This window comes from Salvelinus fontinalis, chromosome 26 (genome assembly GCF_029448725.1).
Source record: "Salvelinus fontinalis isolate EN_2023a chromosome 26, ASM2944872v1, whole genome shotgun sequence".
In the NCBI taxonomy this organism is placed as follows: domain Eukaryota; kingdom Metazoa; phylum Chordata; class Actinopteri; order Salmoniformes; family Salmonidae; genus Salvelinus; species Salvelinus fontinalis.
Window position 1 is genome coordinate 17,568,027 of NC_074690.1, and position 15,680 is coordinate 17,583,706.

The window sequence follows — 15,680 nt, forward strand, 5'->3', positions numbered from 1 at the left end:
GTTCCGTTTGCTTCCGATTTAAGAAACATTTTTCAACAGAATCGGCGGAATGGATACAATCCTGATCATGCATAGATAGAGCTGCCGCTTTCAAGGAGCGGGACTCTAACCCGGAAGCTTATGAGAAATCCCGCTATGCCCTCCGACAAACCATCAGACAGGCAAAGCATCAATAGAGGACTAAGTTCGAATTGTACTACACCGGCTCCGACGCACGTCGTATGTGGCAGGTCTTGCAAACCATTACAGACTACAAAGGAAAGCACAGCCAAGAGCTGCCCAGTGACACGAGCCTACCAGACGAGCTAAACTACTTCTATGCTCGCTTCAAGGCAAATAACACTGAAACATGCATGAGAGCTCCAGCTGTTCCGGACAACTGTGTGATCACGCTCCCCGCAGCCGATGTGAGTAAGACCTTTAAACAGGTCAACATTCACAAGGCCGCAGGGCCAGACGGATTACCAGGATGTGTACTGCGAGCATGCGCTGACCAACTGGCAAGTGTCTTCACTGACATTTTCAACCTCTCCCTGTCCGAGTCTGTAATACCAACATGTTATAAGCAGACCACCATGGTCCCTGTGCCCAAGAACCCTAAGGTAACCTGCCTAAATGACTACCGACCCATAGCACTCACGTCTGTAGCCATGAAGTGCTTTGAAAGGCTGGTCATGGCTCACATCAACACCATTATCCCAGAAACCCTCGACCCACTCCAATTTGCATACCAACCTTTCCCACCTGGACAAAAGGAACACCTATGTGAGAATGCTATTCATTGACTACAGCTCAGCGTTCAACACCATAGTGCCCTCAAAGCTCATCACTAAGCTAAGTACCCTGGGACTAAACCATTCCTTCTGCAACTGGATCCTGAACTTCCTGACAGGCCACCCCCAGGTGGTAAGGGTAGGTAACAACACATCCGCCACGCTGATCCTCAACACGGGGCCCCTCAGGGGTGCGTGCTCAGTCCCCTCCTGTATGAGACAGCCTATAGGGAGGAGGTCAGAGACCTGGCCGTGTGGCACCAGGACAACAACCTCTCGCTCAACGTGAGCAATACAAAGGAGATAATTGTGGACGACAGGAAAAGGAGGACCGAGCACGCTCCCATTCTCATCGACGAGGCTGTAGTGGAGCAGGTTGAGAGCTTCATGTTCCTTGGTGTCCACATCACCAACAAACTAACATGGTCCAAGCATACCAAGACAGTCGTGAAGAGGGCACGACAAAACCTATTCCCCCTCAGGAGACTGAAAAGATTTGTCATGGGTCCACAAATCCTCAAAAGGTTCTACAGCTGCACCATCGAGAGCATCCTGACTGGTTGCATCATTGCCTGGCATGGCAACTGCTCGGCCTCCGACCGCAAGGCACTACAGAGGGTAGTGCGAACGGCCCAGTACATCACTGGGGCCAAGCTTCCTGCCATCCAGGACCTCTATACCAGGCGGTGTCAGAGGAAGGCCCTAAAAATGGTCAAAGACTCCAGCCACCCTAGTCATAGACTGTTCTCTCTGCTAACTCATGGCAAGCGGTACCAGAGCGCCAAGTCTAGGTCCAAGAGGCTTCTAAATTGCAATCAACCTGCAAGGCATGAAACTACCGAACATCTAATCAAATGGCTACCCAGACTATTTGGATTGTCCCCCCCCCCTTTTTACGCTGCTGCACTCTGTTATTATCTATGCATAGTCACTTTAATAATTCTACCTACATGTACATATTACCTCAAATACCTCGACTAACCGGTGCCCCCTCACATTAATTCTGTACCAGTACCAGTACCCTCTGTATATAGCCTCACTGTTGTTATTTTAATCCTTTAAATATTTGTTACTTTTATTTCTCATTCTTATTTTTTTAGGTATATACGTAATTTTTTATATATTTATTTATTTTTAACTGCATTGTTGGTTAGGGCTTGTAAGTAAGCATTTCACTGTAAGGTGAAATGTACACCTGTTCTATTCGGCACATATGACAAATACATTTTTATTTGATTTGAGACACAGTTCACTTTCATAGAAGCCACGTTGTATTCCTTCTAGCATCTATGTGCTCTTCTCCTCTTCCCTTGGCTTGTGGACTTGCATAACACATCAACTGTATGTGACCAGGCAAAAAAACCTTTCCATGCCAAACCGCTACACACAGCCTACATCGTTGTCAACATAGTAACTAAAGTAACGTCATAGTCAGCACAGCTAAAAGAACTAACGCGTTTGTAAACCCGCTACAATCATGCAGTAACGTTACATTGTACAGTCAAGTAAGCAGTTACACCAGCGGGCCCCGGTGGCAAAAAAATCGTAAAACCAAAAGCTTACCTTGACTTGGAAGAGTTCCAGTGCTGTATTGGAAAATCATAGCCAGCTAGCTAACATAGCATCCCTCTGTTTGAGCAGGGTGTTTCAGTGGGCTAAACTAGCTAGCTGCATTTGCTAGCTAAGTAAGTGAAACCGAAAGTGAAAAAAAATACACTATTTCTCTCTTGCTTCTCCTTCATTTTGAAAGAAATTGATTTGTTGAAAACTGTTCAACTACTGTCTTTCTCTCTCTTTGAGTCAACTACTCACCACATTTTATGCCCTGCAGTGCTAGCTAGCTGTAGTATATGCTTCCAGTACTAGATTAATTATCTGATCCTTTGATTGGATGGACTACATGTCAGTTCATGCTGCAAGAGCTCTGATAGGTTGGAGGGCGTCCTCCGAAAGTTGTCATAATTACTGTGTAAGTCTATGGAAGGGGGTGAGAACCATGAGCCTCCTAGGTTTTGTATTGAAGTCAATGTACCCAGAGGACGGACGGAAGCTAGCTGTCCTCCGGCTACACCATGGTGCTACCCTATAGAGTGCTGTTGATGCTGCCGTAGACCTTATTTGGAAAATAGTGTGTTTTAATAAATTCTTTGGTGACGTGATTATGTTTAGTATAGTTTTATCTAAAAGGATAACTGTAATGTTTTACCATTTTTATTTTTATGAAATTCACTGAGGAGCGTCCACTGATGTGGATGTTTTTGTTTTTCAAGGCATGTGTATGTGTTTGGTGTTCAAGGGCTTACCGTCAGGATTTTTAAACAAGACCGCAAGAGGCAAATGTCCATTTCACGATGGACAAAGAGGTACTAATCTGTTTGTAGTCTCTCTAGACAGATGAGTTGCCTCCCACAATGTAACCAATGTTCCAGCATACACTAGGTCTGGAATTTCCGAGACTATTCAGTATGGATAAGCATGGAGTAGCATTAATGGGAAAAATGTACTATTCAGTATGGGGAATATAGTGTTAGTGGGAAAAATGTACTCTTCCGTATGGGGAATGTAGGATACCTAGTCAGTTGTACAACTGAAATGTGCCTTCCACATTTAACCCAACCCCTCTGAATCGGAATAGCCTTCATTTTTCAGAACAAGAATAGACTGACGAGTTTCAGAAGAAAGGTCTTTGTTTCTGGCCATTTTGAGCCTGTAATCAAACCCACAAATGCCGATGCTCCAGACACTCAACTAGGCTAAAGAAGGCCAGTTTTATTGTTTCATTTAATCAGCACAACAGTTTTCAGCTCTGCTAACATAATTGTAAAAGGGTTTTCTAATGATCAATTAGCCTTTTAAAATAATCAACTTTGATTAGCTAACAACGTGCCATTGGAACACCGGTGTGATGGTTGCTGATAATGGGCCTCTGTACGCCTATGTAGATATTCCATACAAAAATCAACCGTTTCCAGCTACAATAGTAATTTACAACATTAACAATGTCTACACTGTATTTTTGATCAATTTGATGTTATTTTTCTGGACAAAAAATTGGCTTTTCTTTCAAAAACAAGGACATTTCTAAGTGACCCCAAACTTTTGAATGGTAGTGTATATAAAAACGTATTCAAATAATTTCTTTGCTCAAGTCATAATAATTCAAATAAAAAATCCATCAAAGTCTGTCTGTTTAAGAAAGAGATATCTTTTTTTTGATCGGACTGCGTCTCAATCATGACCGTATCTATATGAGAACATCAAGGACCTCTAAATTTTCCTAATTAAAAAAAAATTTGATTCATAAAAATATATATTTTGTAGACAATGGAAATCAATTATGGGTCAGCATCTAAATATTGCTCCCAGCGTTGATCAAAGCTCAGAACGCTTATATTCTTGGGGTGTGTTCATGAAATTTGCTCTGGCTGTCTACTCCGATTCCAGAGCACTGTTATCTGAGTGTGCCAGAACGCAGAATAACTGATGACTTTCCGAAAGGACATTCTGACAATGCTCTGAATTTACGAACACCCAGGGCGCACTCTGAGCGCACTCTGGCACTCCAGAATGAATTTACGAACACACCCTGAGTTCTAATCACGCCTGCCTCTTTGCAAACAACTGGAATGATGAACAGTAGTTTGTTCGTTATGTTCCCCTGCGTCCCCTGGATGTGTTTTTTAGCAGCAAATTCACCACTCTCTCAAACGGCTAACTCTGCCCTCTTGCAGCACAGGCCGAACAAACTACCCCAGCTCAGAGTCGGCTCACTAGAGAAGTAGATAATGGATACATCTCTGATAGTTTAAAACTATCAAGTGCAGTGAGACAGGGTTGCTCGCTCTCACTGTATCTATCTGGAATTGGAGTTGAAATACTAGCTATAAAGTGAATAAATAGTATAAAGATCGAAGGATTAGACATGTAAGGTTTTATGACCAAGATTTCTACCTTTGCAGAAGATGCCATCTGCGTCCTCGAGCGGCCTCCATAAGTGCACTCACCAAAGATTTAGATGGTTTTGCCAATCTATCCGGTCTGAAACCAAATCATGACAAGTGCTCACTACTTTGACTGGGATCTTTAAGAAACTCCAACTTTGTATTACCATGTAGTGTACCAAAGACGGGCTAGTAAATGTTCTTGTAATACATACCGTGCATTACAAAAGTATTCAGACACCTTTACTTTTTCTGCATTTTGTTACATTACAGCCTTATTCTAAAATTGATTAAATTAAAGCCAATTATCATTCATCTACACACAATACCCCATTATATTTTTTTTGTTGCAAATGTAAAAAATAACAATACAGAAATACCTTATTTACATAATTATTCAGACCCTTTTCTATGATACTCAGGCGCATCCTGTTTCCATTGATCATCCTTGAGATGTTTCTACAACTTGATTGGAGTCCACCTATGATAAATTCAAATGATTGGACGTGATTTGGAAAGGCACAAACCTGTCTATATAAGGTCCCACAGTTGACAGTGCATTAACAGAGCAAAAACCAAGCTATGAGGATGAAGGAATTGTCTAAAGAGCTCAGAGACAGTATTGTGTTGAGGCACAGATCTGGGGAATGGTACCAAAACATTTCTGCAGCATTGAAGGTCCCCAAGAACACAGTGGCCTCCATCATTCTTAAATGGAAGAAGTTTGGAACCACCAAGACTCTTCCTAGAACTGGTCACCCGGCTAAACTGAGAAAATGAGGAAGAAGGGCCTTGGTCAGGGAGGTGACCAAGAACCCGTTGGACACTGACAGAACTCCAGAGTTCCTCTGTGGAGATGGGAGATCCTTCCAGAAGGACAACCACCTCTGCAGCACTCCACTAATCAGGCCTTTATGAATGAGTGTCCAGACAGAAGCCACTCCTCAGTAAAAGGCACATGACAGCCTGCTTGGAGTTTGTCAAAGGGAACCTAAAGGACTCTCAGACCATGAGAAACAAGATTCTGTAGTTTGATGAAACCAAGATTGAACTCTTTGGCCTAAATACCACGCATCACGTCTAGAGAAAACCTGGCACCATCCCTACGGTGAAGCACGGTGGTGGAAGCATCATGCTGTGGGGATGTTTTTCAGAGGCAGGGACTGTGAGACTAGTCAGGATCGAGGGAAAGATGAACGGAGCAAAGTACAGAGAGATCCTTGATGAAAACCTGCTCCAGGGTGCTCAGGACCTCAGACTGGGGCGAAGGTTCACTTTCCAACAGGACAACGACCCTAAGCAGACAGCCAAGACAGCGCAGGAGTAGCTTCGGGACAAGTTAATGAATATCCTTGAGTGGCCCAGCCAGAGCCTGGACTTGAACCCAATCAAACATCTCTGGAGAGACCTGAAAATAGCTTGTTTGCATGTTTTTTTTTTTTATTTTTTACAAACTGGGACAACTGGCAGTGATATGAGAAATACACTTAAATAATATATGATTAAACCTTTCTTTGAAATGCACATATTTTCCATTTGTCAGCTAACCTTTATAGAATTGTATTGTAAATGTGCATAAAAATTATGTACTCTTTGTAAATTAATTTGTACTCCTGGCAATGTGTTTCTGGATATATCCCAATAAAATTGATGGTTGCTTGTCAGAATGATCAATTAGTTGATAATACACTTGTTTTGTTTAAATGCCCAATGTTGTCAAAAATTTGTTTTTTCTGTGTTTTATATATATTTCCACACGATGAGGTTGGAATAATACTGTAAAAATTATGATAATGCCCTTTTAGAGTAAGAGCTGTTTGAAAAGACCACCTGAAGCTTCAGCCTGTTTTGGTGGGATGGTGTTTTGGCCTGCCTGGTGACAAAATTCTTGCTTGAGAAATTGCTCTTTGTTAAGAAGCAATTTTTGTTTCTTTTTTAAATTTTAATTGAAAACAATCCCAGTAAGGTGCTTAATTGTTACCCAGAAATGTGATATTGAGATAAAAAAAACGGCTTCATTGGACCTTTAAAAAATACTGGTTGAGGTTTTGACATAAAATCTTGTGAGACAGATATATGGAACAACTTCCCCATAGCTATTAAAATAGTTCAAGAGGAGGCGGTCAGACCTTTTTCTGAAATCACTTGTGCCTCAAATGAATTTTTGAAAACCTGGGCATTATTTAAAAGGCAAATCCCTCCCACAATGAATAGAGGAGACAACTTCCTCATGCTGAACAAAGATTGTCAGACGGACTCGCTGAACCGAATCTTCCCACATCACAGCTCAGTCGGTGCTCTGTCTTCTGAAACAACATCATGCTTTTCCTATTATTTTGTGTTGGATGTGTTGCTTTGTCTGCAGGGCAATCCTCTGGTAAGTTATCAATTTAACATGTTTTTAATGTTCATGATTTGAAAAGAAAATGTCAGAGGTTTAGTCCAGAAAACAGTGACTGTTGAAGCATGACCAAACCCAGATATCAGTGAAGATGTGTCTTCCAGTCATTAGTAGTGAGCATGAGTAAGTCAACAACAACAAAAATGATGTGTGGAAAAGAATAGAACAATACAATTGAACAAATCAGATGATTGAATGTGGATCAAATGCTGATATTTAGAATATAGTAGGAAGTAGAGAAGTGTGATGACTACTGTGAAAACAACTTTATTTTGGATTTTTGTATTGCTTGTTGTGATCATAAAGTAGATATACTAGAATGGGTACTAGTCTGTTTGGGCTATCATTCAACTCCTTATAATGTAATGTTTTGCATAAGACACGGAGTACAGGGAGTGGAATGTTTAGCCTAAAACAGGTATGGATTTCAGTCTAATGAGAGATACAGCTTCATGTCAATATTTACCCCAGCAGCTTCAACTACAATGGGACCAAGGACTATCACGACACAGGTGACAACACCTCCAACTCTTACTACCCCTTACGTGGACCCACCTTTTGGTACTAAACCCCTGGAAAGTGGTGGGTAGTTAAGCATAAAGTAAATATATTGAATTATGATACTCGGCTAATTGTCTTTAATTTACTGAAATAATTTGAATATTCTTGCCCAAATATAGGATTTACAATTCTTCAGATCGCTGTCCAATCTTATCAGGAGCTAAATGAGACCACAGTTGATCCAGTCTTGAGTCAGGTAACATTTAGACCACAGTTGATCCAGTCTTGAGTCAGGTAACATTTAGACCACAGTTGATCCAGTTTAGAGTCAGGTAACATTCAATCATGGTGTTTTTTAATTAAATTTTTTTTTTTATCTATATCCCAGGTAGCAATGTATGTATATATTTTATCTAAAGTTCCAATGCATATGATTTATCTATTATACAAGTATATATATTGGAAAATTAGATCTAGATTTGATGAGCTTGAGTTGAACTAAATAGTGATAAATTTTCTCTACTAGATCTACAACATCGTTCGGGCGAAGCAACCTGATTTGAAATTTCGACTGACCGTGAAAACTGTCCAGAAAGTTTGATGGATTATGATCCAAGGCATAGCAGATTGAACTTCTAATGGTACATCATGTTCTGCGGATGTGAACTATTGTACTGTATTTTCAATGATTTTATGCTGTTTAATATCAGTCATTATATTCATGTTAATAATATATTTGAACGTATAATTTCATTGACAAGTCAATAATTTCATTGACTTGCTGCACATTCCAATGACCATCTGGGGGAGGAGCTGTAATTCAAGAGTTATGTCACAACTTTTCCCACTTTCATAGAATCTTGTCATCTGCTTCCTGTGTTTTCTGATGGATTTGATGTTGGGCTGAATAGTCCTAACTACTGTAATCTTTTCTTTGGCTATAAACATGTTACAAATACTGCAACTGTTCTCACACTCATGTTAATTCAACGGATCCAGTGACTTCCATCTTTTTTTAATATCAAACATAAAGTGACTTCCCTGAAAAAAACAGTCCAACCCACCCCCAAAAAATGTATATGTAATTTTTCATTCATAAAAAAATAATGACAATGTTGTGTACAAATTAAGCTAAACTTGTCACGTTCCTGACCTGTTTTCCTTTGTTTTGTATTCATTTTAGTTGGTCAGGGCGTGAGTTGGGTGGGTTTGTCTATGTTTGTATTTCTATGTGGGGTTTTGTGTTCGGCCTGGTATGATTCTCAATTAGAGACAGGTGTGTATTGTTTGTCTCTAATTGAGAGTCATACAAAGGCAGCCAGGGTTTCACTGGTGTTTTGTGGGTGTTTGTTCCTGTGTCAGTGTTTGGGCCACACAGGACGGTTGAAGGTTTGTTAGTTTGTTGTTTTGTAGTTTTGTAGTGTCGTGTTTGCTGTTTTCATTAAAAGTATGATTAATCACCAATCCGCATCTTGGTCCGATCCATGCTCCTCCTCGTTTGAGGAGGAGAACAACAATGACTGCCTTAACAAAACTACTAGCCACATTTTTTTATGCAAGCAAGGGGTTTCTCTCCAAAGCTAAATCAATTGGTGTATTAATTTACAACACAAACATAAATATTGTTAAGCGTTTTTAATTGAGTATTCACAAATATCAACGTAAAAAATGTACCATGTACATTTTAGAACGATGTTTGAAATGAAGTCACGTAGGCCTATGTTATTATGAACATACTGAACCAGAGAGTGTAGCCTACATTTATTTCACCTGAGTAGCCCGAAGCATACCATCCTGCATCCCACTGCTGGCTTACTTCTGAAGCCAATCAGGGTTGTCCTTGGATGGGAGACCAGATGCTGCTGGAAGTGGTGTTGGAGGGCCAGTAGGAGGCACCTTTTCCTTTGGTCTAAAAAAAATAATATCCCAATGCCCCAGGGCAGTGATTGGGGAGATTGTCCTGTGTAGGGTGCCATCTTTCTGATGGGATGTTAAATGGGTGTCCTGACTCTCTGTGGTCACAAAAAATCCCATGGCACTTATCGTAAGAGTAGTGGTGTTAACCCTGGTGTTCTGGCTAAATTCCCAATCTGGCCCACATACCATCATGGCCTCCTAATCATCCCCAGTTTACAATTGGCTCGTACCTCTCCCCTGTAACTATTCCCCAGGTCGATGTTGTAGATGAGAAAATCCAGTTGTTGGTGTAATTCTTTAATCTTACTGAGCCCACTTCCTGCAAAAGCATTAGACAGGCAGGGCTAGAATCAGATTGTGGAGTATGTTTGACATTGGGTGTGTTCGTAAATTTAATCTGGAGAGCCAGAGAGCGCTATGGGCGTTCGTAAATTCAGAGCGTTTCGCTCTCGGGGGGCACACTGGACGCCCTGGCCGTGGACTAGGGTTGATACGAGCCTTCTGACCTCACAACGACAGTCAAGCTAACTAGCTAACGTTGGCTAGCTTGCTAGCTACTTCCAGACACAAATGAGAGAACAATCTCACACTGACCATTTTACTCGCCCTAGCATAGCTGGTTAGGCTGTTTTCATGTTATCCAGAGCGTTGGTGACTGGCAACAATTTAATTACACTTTTTTTAACCGACAATTACTGACACCGGCCATATTCAACCGGTGTTGAGCATTCATTTATTCTGCGCTCTGGCACACAGATGAGAGTGCTCTGAAATCGGAGTAGATATTATTATTATTTTTTACGAACGCACCCATTGTATTGTCATTTAGTGGGGACTTAAGTTTCAATTTGTATTACGCTTTGAACACACCGACAGTATCAATACGCAAAACAGGACGCAGCATCATCTGGATATGTATGCAACAACAGTTTAACATTTTCCTTCTGCTACCTTTTCTATGAAGCCGTCTACGCAGACAGTTTGACGCATACGTTCGATAAATCCAAAGTATACACCACGCCTAACGCACTGCAACTTATTAAAACATATAGGCCTATGGGCTAGGCTACATGAGGTGTGTGACTATGATTTTAAAAAGTTGCCAAAAAGAGGCTTTGTTTCTTATGCTGGGCATCATTCACAAGTAATAATATATCATTCACAAGTGGTAGGCTAATATTGTCACCCATCAGACTATTCTTGATTTAATCTTGTCTTTACATATACTACATAATATATGTGTGTAATTTTGATTAAGAATGGACGATTTTTAGAATGGACGCTTTTCCCCGTGGTTTATTTTCATGCCAGCTAGATAGTCTATACTCCTGTTGCAAATATAAGAAATGAGCTTAATATTAGGAAAGTTGAGAAAGAAATATAGTGGGCCTAGCATATAGAAAGTTGATGGGATCCTCCTCTTTTTATTAGCAGCCATCACTCTGTTTTCTCAGGCAATTGCATAGCCTTTTGAAATGTTGCGCAACATGAGCTCATGGGCTCTCATGAAGTGTTTGATTAGATTTTAAAACACATTTGCATTGCTGTCAGAGTGATTAGAGGGACAATAGAGTAATGAGTACCAGGCAGTTAGAAAGTTTGGTAAGCTACTATTGACCAGCATCAGAGCTTGGAGAAACCTAATTACCGTGACTAAACGATCATCTGGAATTTGACTGCCTCCATGACTCGTGACCGCAGGTGTGGCGGTAATATGGTCACCCCAACAGCCCTACACGAGAGTTTCTATTGGAGAAATTCAGGTATGTTTATCCCCGTTTTGTTCCGTTTGCTTCCGATTTAAGAAACATTTTTCAACAGAATCGGCGGAATGGATACAATCCTGATCATGCATAGATAGAGCTGCCGCTTTCAAGGAGCGGGACTCTAACCCGGAAGCTTATGAGAAATCCTGCTATGCCCTCCGACAAACCATCAGACAGGCAAAGCATCAATAGAGGACTAAGTTCAAATTGTACTACACCGGCTCCGACGCAAAGGAAAGCACAGCCAAGAGCTGCCCAGTGACACGAGCCTACCAGACGAGCTAAACTACTTCTATGCTCGCTTCAAGGCAAATAACACTGAAACATGCATGAGAGCACCAGCTGCTCCGGACAACTGTGTGATCACGCTCTCCGCAGCCGATGTGAGTAAGACCTTTAAACAGGTCAACATTCACAAGGCCGCAGGGCCAGACGGATTACCAGGATGTGTACTGCGAGCATGCGCTGACCAACTGGCAAGTGTCTTCACTGACATTTTCAACCTCTCCCTGTCCGAGTCTGTAATACCAACATGTTATAAGCAGACCACCATGGTCCCTGTGCCCAAGAACCCTAAGGTAACCTGCCTAAATGACTACTGACCCATGAAGTGCTTTGAAAGGCTGGTCATGGCTCACATCAACACCATTATCCCAGAAACCCTCGACCCACTCCAATTTGCATACCGCCCTTTCCCACCTGGACAAAAGGAACACCTATGTGAGAATGCTATTCATTGACTACAGCTCAGCGTTCAACACCATAGTGCCCTCAAAGCTCATCACTAAGCTAAGTACCCTGGGACTAAACCATTCCCTCTGCAACTGGATCCTGGACTTCCTGACAGGCCACCCCCAGGTGGTAAGGGTAGGTAACAACACATCCGCCACGCTGATCCTCAACACGGGGCCCCTCAGGGGTGCGTGCTCAGTCCCCTCCTGTATGAGACAGACTATAGGGAGGAGGTCAGAGACCTGGCCGTGTGGCACCAGGACAACAACCTCTCGCTCAACGTGAGCAATACAAAGGAGATGATTGTGGACTACAGGAAAAGGAGGACCGAGCACGCCCCCATTCTCATCGACGAGGCTGTAGTGGAGCAGGTTGAGAGCTTCATGTTCCTTGGTGTCCACATTACCAACAAACTAACATGGTCCAAGCATACCAAGACAGTCGTGAAGAGGGCACGACAAAACCTATTCCCCCTCAGGAGACTGAAAAGATTTGTCATGGGTCCACAAATCCTCAAAAGGTTCTACAGCTGCACCACCGAGAGCACCCTGACTGGTTGCATCATTGCCTGGCATGGCAACTGCTCGGCCTCCGACCGCAAGGCACTACAGAGGGTAGTGCGAACGGCCCAGTACATCACTGGGGCCAAGCTTCCTGCCATCCAGGACCTCTATACCAGGCGGTGTCAGAGGAAGTTCCTAAAAATGGTCAAAGACTCCAGCCACCCTAGTCATAGACTGTTCTCTCTGCTAACTCATGGCAAGCGGTACCAGAGGGCCAAGTCTAGGTCCAAGAGGCTTCTAAATAGCTTCAACCTGCAAGGCATGCAACTACCGAACATCTAATCAAATGGCTACCCAGACTATTTGGATTGCCCCCCCCCCCCCCCCCTTTTACACTGCTGCACTCTCTGTTATTATCTATGCATAGTCACTTTAATAATTCTACCTACATGTGGATATTACCTCAAATACCTCGACTAACCGGTGCCCCCTCACATTGATTCTGTACCAGTACCAGTACCCTCTGTATATAGCCTCACTGTTGTTATTTTACATCTTTAAATATTTGTTACTTTTATTTCTCATTCTTATTTTTTTTAGGTATATACGTAATTTTTTATATATTTATTTATTTTTAACTGCATTGTTGGTTAGGGCTTGTAAGTAAGCATCTCACTGTAAGGTGAAATGTACACCTGTTCTATTCGGCACATATGACAAATACATTTTTATTTGATTTGAGACACAGTTCACTTTCATAGAAGCCACGTTGTATTCCTTCTAGCATCTATGTGCTCTTCTCCTCTCACCTCTTCCCTTGGCTTGTGGACTTGCATAACACATCAACTGTATGTGACCAGGCGAAAAAACCTTTCCATGCCAAACCGCTACACACAGCCTACATCGTTGTCAACATAGTAACTAAAGTAAGGGAAGTCCCCCCCAATTGTACAAAATAACATGGCAAGTTATTGGCACCGAGCGGAGCATATACACGATGGACAAGTACACTACTTCTGGCGGTGTTTCATTCAAAGCTGATGGCAAATGCCATGCTGCAAATGAGCTGTGTAACACTCCAAAATTCCTATAGTGGGCGAATGTGTTCTATCTAAATTTTTCATAGGCTTTATGTAACGCAAGTCAAGACCCAAGAGTAAAATTTTGAAATTTTGAAAGTTTTGGCAAAAACTTATCACCCCCTTAAGTGCTTTCTGGACCGTTTTTCGAAATTCTTTTGAGTTTTATGTCAATTACACATGTGTAAGAAATATATGAAAAAACTTTTTTCAAATTTTATTAACATAATTTTTTTTTTTTTTTTTTTTTTGAACTTAAGGTATATGTTTTGTGCATTTGCAATGTGATTTCATACGAAGTCAAAATTCAAAAGTCAAAAATGTAAAAAATTTGGAAAAAAACGTATCACCCCCTTAAAAAAGTGCTTTCTGGACCGTTTTTCGAAATTCTTTCGATTTTTAGGTCAATTACACATGTATAAGAACTATATGAAGATACTTTAGTCACATTTTATTATCATAATTTTTTTTGAAATGTTTACTTGTACTTAAGGTATATGTTTTGTGCATTTGCAATGTGATTTCATAGGAAGTCAAAAGTCAAAAGTCAAAAATGTCAAAAATTTGGAAAAAACGTATCACCCCCTTAACCTGTTGGGGATGGGGGCGCTGTTTAGACTATTTATGCTAATGTGGCTAATTTTTTAAACGGCTTCCCACAAAATCCTTGATCGTACAATATGCATATTATTATTATTATTGGATAGAAAACAGTCTATAGTTTCTATAGGAGTTGAAATTTTGTCTCTAAGTGGAACAGAGCCCATTCTACAGCAATTTCCCTGACATGGAGTCAGATTTGAGAAACGTTGGCCACTTTTCTGAAGTCATTTAAACGGGCACTGTCGTTGCTATGACTATACGGACACTTCTTACGTCTTCCCCTGGATGCCTTTACGTGATGACGATTCCAACGGGCTCGATTGCTCGTTCACAGGCCCTACAAATGAAAAAAACCTTTAGCTAGCAAGTCTTTTCTTGCTGCGTAACGCGCGTGGAAGACACCGACCCTCTCCTGTTCCAAGCGTTAGTTTAGCCTGTTATATTTCTCCGGTCATCTTTTCACTCGTTATAGGAGTTACAAACATCACAAAGTAGTTAATTTAAAGCGTTTTATAGCAATTTATATCCGTTTAGTGCGATTTTGGGACATTTATTTTTGCAACGATGTGAAAAGTTGGTCACGCTTTTCAGTTCATCCCGAACGTAGTTGACATTTCCACATGGCAAGAGGACAGCTTTCCACCAAAAGACGATTTCTCCCAAGAAAGGATCCTTTGCCCAAGATACTGATGGAAGAACAGCTCAAGGTAGGACATTTTTATTATGATAAATCGTGTTTCTGTCGAAACATTTTAGTGGCTTAGGACGCCATGTTTTTTGACGTAGCTTCGCTTGGCGCAAACTGTATTGAAAAGTAAGGATAAATTAAAAAATGTAATAACGCAATTGTATTAAGAATTAAATTGTCTATCAATCCCTGTCCACCCTATATTTTTTAGTCACGTTTATGAGTATTTATGTATAAGAGTAGATCACTGTCTAAGTGGCGCAAGGACGTTTTCTTTACCAGCTTGTCTACATTTCACATTGTCTAACCATGATTTTGGTGGCTAAATATAAACATTTTCGATCAAACTGTATATGCATGTTGTAATGTGATGTTACAGGAGTGTCATCGGAAGAATTCTGAGAAGGTTAGTGAAAAAATTAATATCTTTTGGCGATGTTGACTTTTATCGCTCACTTTGGCTAGAATCAATGCTGGGCTGCTAATTGCTATGTGCTAAGCTAATATAACGATTTATTGTGTTTTCGCTGTAAGACACTTAGAAAATCTGAAATATTGTCTGTATTCACAGGATCTGTGTCTTTCGATTCGTGTATGCTGTGTATTTTTACGAAATGTTTGATGATTAGTAGTTAGGTAAACACGTTGCTCATTGTAATTATTCTAGTCCATTTGTGATGGTGGGTGCAATTGTAAACTATGCCATCTACCTGAAATATGCACTTTTTTCTAACAAAACCTATCCCATACCATAAATATGTTATCAGACTGTCATC

At 41.0% G+C, this 15,680-nt stretch overlaps 1 long non-coding RNA gene across 2 annotated transcripts; it reads left to right on the forward strand.

The window, feature by feature from the left end:
* The first annotated feature begins 6,881 nt into the window (after positions 1-6,881).
* Positions 6,882-8,580, forward strand: LOC129823774 (uncharacterized). Of its 2 annotated transcripts, none has more exons than XR_008754687.1 (4): positions 6,882-7,091; positions 7,587-7,697; positions 7,796-7,872; positions 8,143-8,580. It is a non-coding gene; the product is annotated as an uncharacterized LOC129823774 (long non-coding RNA). The 2 variants fall into 2 exon arrangements; XR_008754686.1 differs by having other exon boundaries at positions 6,887-7,091; positions 7,590-7,697.
* Positions 8,581-15,680: the final 7,100 nt, after the last annotated feature.